At 37.9% G+C, this 7,364-nt stretch overlaps 1 pseudogene across 1 annotated transcript; it reads right to left on the bottom strand.

Annotated features, from left to right (window-relative positions):
* Window positions 1-2,016: 2,016 nt before the first annotated feature.
* On the bottom strand, window positions 2,017-6,985 carry LOC311081610 (GTPase IMAP family member 8-like; annotated as a pseudogene). The gene is made up of 2 exons: window positions 6,388-6,985; window positions 2,017-3,491 (listed from the first exon to the last, which is right to left on the bottom strand). The product of its transcript is annotated as a GTPase IMAP family member 8-like (transcript).
* Between the last annotated feature and the right edge of the window lie 379 nt (window positions 6,986-7,364).

Here is a 7,364-nt window from a genome sequence, read left to right as displayed (position 1 = left end):
TATCATAATTTTGACATTTGGGCGTTATTGTTTAGCTATTGATCAATGTTTTCAAATTTACTGTGCTGGTTTTGTCTCGATCGGACTAACGGTTTCAAAGATAATCGCAAGTTTTTTAAAGTGCAAAATGACACAGTTACACAAACCATAAGGCGAAACCTGGCATGTTTTGTATCGTTGGACTCAGCAAGGATTCAGGAGTCTAAGGAGATCACTCCTGTGAAAACCGCTGGCTTGAAACTTCTCAGGCTCCTTCAGGGCATTGTGACATATAATGGTCTAGAGCCCAACTAAAGCAAACACTGATTACCATAATGGTAACTTACAATTTGTGATTTTCTCCTTCAGTGATTCTGCTTGTTAACATCAGGTGTCTTCAATAATGCTCAATCATCACTAAATTAATCACTTAATTATCTCATTAACTTTAACACTCTTGAGTGTTAATTTAACACTGGAGTTTTTGCTGTGTACTTTGGGTAAAGGTAAAACTTAAAATTTTGGCTTGACATTAATCAAAATTTATGGTTTTAACTAAATCATAAATACAATTTGAGAAAAACTAAAAAAAATTTAGTAATATCAAAAAGTTAATCCAAAGTATCATTTTTTTCAGTGTGGGAAAATTAACAATAACAACAGTTTAATTATAATAAATTAATTATAAACTCCAGTGGTCAGGCAGCAGTACACTTTCTCACTGCAGACTATAAGGTGAGAAATGTTGTGTAGTCCCGACCAACAGTTTGTTGTAGTCCTTAAACAATTTCTTTAAAAGCAAATATCTCCCTTTGCTTTGAACTTTGAGCATTGTAACTTTGCAGATGTTGTTTATGCTCAAACAGCAACATTACACAACGTTCGAAAAGAGAAATCGTAATCAACCAACCCTTTAAAGTTAAAAATCCTAATGGGTATGATGAATTGTGAGATAACCAATATAATGTATGTCACCTTGTAACACCACCTTGAATTCCAAAAGATAGAACGAAATCATTGTAAAGAGGTACAGGGTACCATCCGTTGAGTTTTTGCAGCGATTATATGTCAAACAAGTAACATCAAACGTATTCACCCACCACGCAAACACAGTTCAATCGTTTGTATGATAGAGAAACCTGAGTTTCCAACGCAGCTTGTCACAAGTCCATCTTTCTCAAAGTCAATGATTATAGTCAATAAACATCCACAAGAAGTTCCACAGGTTTAAGCAGTTCGAAGACGACAAACTCAGTCAATAATTTATGCGACCGCACATTAAGCGGTCGCATAAAACAGCCCAATAGAGAAACTTGTCTCAAGACTTATTTAGCATGTGCTCAATTAGAACAAAAGGCTTAAATGAATAGCAAAGAAAATAACTATTTCTCCTCATTCCCTAATTTGTGAATAAAATTTCAACACAGAATCAGTTGCTATTTTTATTCAAAATGAAACTATTTACATTATTTACTTTTATATTTCACATCTACAGTAAATGTGCAAATTACTACATGGTGTATTTTTTTTAAACATTAAATAAATGTTGCTAAAATGTAAGTGTTTTAATTGTTATGGTAAGCTTGTAGAAGAGAACTAAAACATTTCAATGTGAATGTAGGGTTGCTCACAACTTGACCAGGTTAATAGATTTATATCACCACTGTATTAAATTGCATCCAGATTCACAGTGCATCACACTTGTCTCCAACAAATATGGGGCAATATGTCAACTAAATGCATTGTTTTTTGGTGAGAAAGGTTGGGAATGTTCCCTGTTAATATAAAAAAAATAAGACTTCAATTTAGGTTTTACAAAGACTCTTTAAAATTATTTACCGACTGAGCAAATGATTAAGAAATGACAGAACAATCAAAACAGTTTATGTGTAATTAAATGCCCATACTTTTGCCAAATATATACTGTAGTTATACATGCCAATTATAGTCTTCTCCAGTCCATATACACGTTTGTGAATAATGTAACATCACATCATTGTTCTCTTTTTATTCTGTTTCTCAAATGCAAAACAATATTTCAGAACACCGGAACCTTGAATCTCATCTATTACGCAGTCTCACAGTTTGACATGTATGTCATTGGAAAGCACCATGCAGTGTTATGAATAATTAAGAGAGTGTCTTCTCATAGGATAAGAAAACTCAGTCTCATGAATATTATTGAGACACATACGCGTCTTAGAAGTACTATAGTGCATGACACAATGTAAATTTTAAACCAGGAAGATGAAAATAGCGAACCCCCTCGAACTTCTAAAACATGTTTTGTCCCTTATCTCAAGAATCAGTTTTAGCTAGTATTTTGCAAATGTAATACACAATGTCTTCACTACCACCAACAGCTCCTCCAGCAGCTGCTCCAACAACAGGAACATAGGAACCCCAGTCACGAGCTCGCTTTGCTCTGTTTGGTACTTTTGCTTTAGCTTCTTCTACAGCTTTTGACAATTCTTTCATTAATTTTTCACTAAATTCAAGTTCTGCTTTTTTTCTAGTTTCATTTAGAATTTTCTCCTGAAGCTCTTGTTTGTCCTTCTCGTGTTTTTCTTCCATGAATTCAATGAAGTTCTGTTGTTGTTTTCCTAAATATTGTTCCTTTCTTTCATTCTCCTCTTCAATTTGTTTCTTCTGCTCCTCCAGTTTTCTCTGCATCTCTTTTCTAAGGTTCTCATGGGTCTCTTTCTTGACCTCTTCTTCTCTCTTTTTAAATTCCTCTTCACTTTTTCTCAGTTCATTCTGAATCTCTTGTATTTCTCTCTCATTGTCTTTCTTCATTTGTTCTATTTCAGCTTCATATTTGGTTTTCAGCTCTTCTTCTTTTCTCTTGTTCTCTTCTTCTTTTTCTTTTATGATTCTCTCTTGTTCCTCTTTGATGTTCTTCTCCACCAGCTGGAACATCTCATTGGTGTAAAAACTTCCTCCATTTACTGCCACCATTCGGTCAATCTTCTCAAGAAGCTCAGAAACCTGCATCTGATCTTTAGTCTCGTTGTTATTGAACACATGGTATCTGTGACCACACTGCTGGACAATGTTCTTCAAACTATCATCATCTTTGATAAAATCTTCAACCCTTGTTCCTCTAAGTTCATCTCCTCTGGTGAACAGCACTATGGTGTACATTCTGGATTTGTCTCCAAAACTCTCCTGGATCATCTTCACTGCATCTTTCTCCTCTTGAGTGAATCGTCACAGTTGAATCACCAGCAGAAACACATGTGGACCAGGGGCCGCCATTGAGACGCACTTCACAATCTCCTTCCTGGTCTCAACATTATCAACTCCAGTATCAAACAGGCCTGGAGTGTCGATCACAGTTATCTGTCTTCTGTTGAACTCAGCTTTTTCTTTCTGACACTCTCGGGTCACTGAGCGTGAAGTCAGTTTTGATTCAAATGTGTCTCTTCTCAGTATGGTGTTTCCCGTTGCACTCTTCCCAACACCCGTCTTTCCCAGCAGCACAATCCTTAGATCATCATCATGTGTTACACCTGCTAACCACAAAGGGAACTGTCATTACATTGAAATTCTCTAGAAACACACACACTAAATGCTTATCCTCTATGATTTTCTATCTATACATTATTGTTCCATGACAGGTTGGATCACTGTGCCCCATTGTGCCCCGAGACCAAATCTGAGGGATTCTGCTTTGTCGGGACATGGGACAACTTTTTGAACAATGTTTCTGGGCAATGATGCAGGCAGCGGGCAACCATCTAAATTATCCATTTGTTGGAAATTTGTTGCCCATTCTCAATTTAAAAGTTCCCAAGCAACAATCGCTCTGCAGCATTGCCCAGCAAGATTGCTCAAAAAGTTGCCCCGTGTAACCTTTAGGGACACCTGTTATCATAAGAACAGAAACACAGCATATGTGCTATCTGACGAAGATAAAGTCTGATAAAGGGCCCTATCTTGCACCCAGCGCAATTGACTTTGTACACCGACGCATGTATCATTCCTATTTTGCACTCGCGCAAAGCGCGCTTTTCCCTCCACAGAAGCACGTCGCTAAACTAGGGAATGAACTTGCGCTCCCTGGGCGGTTCAGCGCAAAAAAGGAGGCGTGTTCCGGCGCAAACGTTCCTTCATGCTATTTTGCAGGTTTAGAAAACAATTGCGCCACTAACCAGGAAAAAATAGTTTAAAGTCAGTGGCGCGTTGCGCATGTTATTCATATGCTATTTTAAGGGCGCATGCTTGGCCATAATCAATGTAGCGTGTGCACAACGCGCATACACTTTGATTCTCTCATCTACACAGAAGCAGCAGTTTTCATTTTTGCAAATCATACATTATTATGATAGATAGATAGATAGATAGATAGATAGATAGATAGATAGATAGATAGATAGATAGATAGATATAGATAGATAGATAGATAGATAGATAGATAGATAGACAATTTATATAAAAGCATACATCTAGCTTACACATTTACCCAAATTATCATACACCTTTTTAACCGAAGTTAATTTGGGTGGGTTTCTCCATCCCCAACGTCCCTGACGAGAGCGTTGCTCTCCTTGGCTGTGAACCGCTCCTGGCGCGCGTCTGGCAAATCCGCCGTTATAATAGGAATCCGCTTTAGAACAAAGCGCGTCTGCTCTTAAAGGGAATGTGAGATGACGCTCTGATTGGTTTATTTCACGTTACGCCCAAACCACACCTATGAATAATGAAGCTACTTCAGACCAACCCATTTTAGATTTGCGCCTGGCGCAAGAGTCATTTATCCCGCTGGGAAAATAGCAACAGCGCCAAGACCCGCCCACAAAGTTACTTGCGCTTTGCGCTTTGACACTTGCGTTTCAGATCGTTAAAATAGGGCCCAAAGAGTGATAAAGTCTGCAGCAGGGGAATGAGTGCGAAGACAAGCTGTAATGAGAAGGTCATAAAGTGCATGATGATTAAAACTGTCTCTATTTCCAGTAACTGGCGGAGAGACAGGATATTAGTGGCCTGCAAACCTGGGAGAGGAAGAGAGAGACTTCACACATTTGGACTGTATTTTTGAATTCGTGTTTTGATGTGCGAGGCTGAGCACCCGAGTGGATTTATTTCTGTTATTTTTGAAACTGAACAAAATGACTTTCTCTCCACACTGACTTCTTGTCACGGATTGGATGAATGTGAGACGAGGATTCAAATGCAGAGGAATTTATTCACAGACAGACAAGGTACAATTCAAAACTCAGAACTCCAGGAACATGCAACAAGGACAACGAACCAGCACAAGACTACAAACACAAGGAGGCTAAATAGGGGAACAAACAAAGGAGGGTAACGAGACAAACAGGTGGGACAATTTAACCAATAATCAGATAACAAGATGGGAGGGGCTAGACAATAGACACGAGCACATGGCCCAAAATAACAAAACACCCATGTGCATAACAAGACAGGACAGGCATGTGACACTTCTTCATCATTTTTATTTGAATGGTTTACATGCTAATCTACTGATTGTCTGTAGGAGTTTAACTTTCATAATGTGCTTGTTTGCATTTAGGATTGATTTTAAAGTACTGTTACTGGAATATAAATCACTCAACGGCCTAGGACCTCAATACATTGCAGATATGCTCATGGAATATAAACCATCACAGGACAAAAACAGATCACAGGATCAAGTCAGTTAGAAATACCAAGGGTTCACTTAAAGCAAGGAGAGCTTGTTTTAGCTATTTTGGATCCAGCTTCCTGAAGAGATCAGATGTGCTCCTACAGGAGCCACATTCAAATCCAGACTGGATCTGTTTAGCTTTGCATTTACTGATTGAGCACTGTGCCACTGTACGCCCCACTGATTGCACTTTATCTTATCTATGTATCATCTTTTTACTCTTAATTATTTTTATAACTCTTTTAATTATCTTTGTTGTTAAGATTATTTTTGGTTAGGGATGTTTGGATAGAAAAGGTTGAGAGAAAGGAGAGCGATATGGGTTCGCACTCATAAGTGAGTGAAGAGACGACAGGCCATCAGAGGCAGACCCATTTTGGGGTTTTACGCTATGGGGGCACTAAAGCCATATTGGCTCATGGGAATGAAGAGACAATAGAAGAGAGTGGTTTAGTGTAACATCGCGACCCTGACTTGATTTTGTTCCACTCCAGATATGAGTACCCCGAACTTAGTGATTCAGGAATCATGTTAATAATTTGTATACTCTGATTCTATTGTAATCTTTATTTCTTCTGTTGCGATTATTCTAGGATTTTTTTTTTTTTTTTTTTTGTAAACCACTTTGAATTACCATTGTGTGTGAAATGGGATATATAAACAAACTTGTTTGAAATTTAACATTAAAAACAAAATGAAACTGTGAAATTATTTTAAATTGTAATATTAATAGTTCACAGACTTTAATGAACTCATACCTGCTGTTGATTGACTTTTTCTCAGTTCCTCCATTTCATCTCTGTGTTTGTTTTTCTCCAGTTCTACTCGATCCTGAAGGTACATGAAGGTGGTGTAGAAACTTCCTTTGTTCTCTTGAACAATATTCTCCACATCCTGAAGTAGAGCTGGAACCTGTGAGGGGTTCTCTAAAATAAAATGATGACCTCCAAATGTCTGGATAGAAGTCTTAGTAACTGAAGTGTGTAACATATTTAGATTGCTAATCATGCTCTTCACTTGGATTATGACAACCATGAGGTGGTTTTTGATTCTTGAGCCGAATATCTTCTGGATCTCTTCCATTTCTGTTTTGTCTTCATCAGTCAGTGGACCAACAGGAACAATGAGGAGAAAAACATGAACTCCAGGATCACAGAGAGACACACAGCGGAGAGTCTGACGCATCACTTCCTCCTCTGACACTTCCTCCACTTCCTGATTGACAGCTGGAAGCTCCACCAGACTGATCACACGATTTTTCATTTTTCCTCTTATATATTTAGATACAGTGGCCTTCAGTGTTTCATCACTTCCACACAGCACCAAGTTCAGCTTCTGTTGTCTGGTGACACTTACACCTCCTTCAACAACAACAACAACAACAACAACAAAGTATTTTAATTGCTCTTTTTAAAATTGACCAGAGGTGGGTAATCCAGGGGTCAAAGAGTAAAAGTCCTGCCATATGTTTATTCCACCCATGAACTCAGTCAGCTGATTTCACTAATTAGTTCTCTCTCCTGTCTGAATTAGCAAATCCAGGTGATTGGAACAAAATACTGAGGAGAACTTTTACTTTCTGAACCTGTAAACCTCTGAGATTTAAATTGTATTATTCAGATTTATTATATGAAGGATCAAATGGAAACTTGCATATACTCAGTTTATAAACATACCCGTAGGCTGATTTTGCTTTGCACTTGTATTACTCACTGTAACAAAAAGAAGAAGAAGA

This window comes from Abramis brama, assembly GCF_963993115.1.
Source record: "Abramis brama genome assembly, chromosome: 1".
NCBI classification, from domain to species: Eukaryota; Metazoa; Chordata; class Actinopteri; order Cypriniformes; family Leuciscidae; genus Abramis; species Abramis brama.
This window is presented reverse-complemented; position numbering and strand designations above follow the sequence as displayed.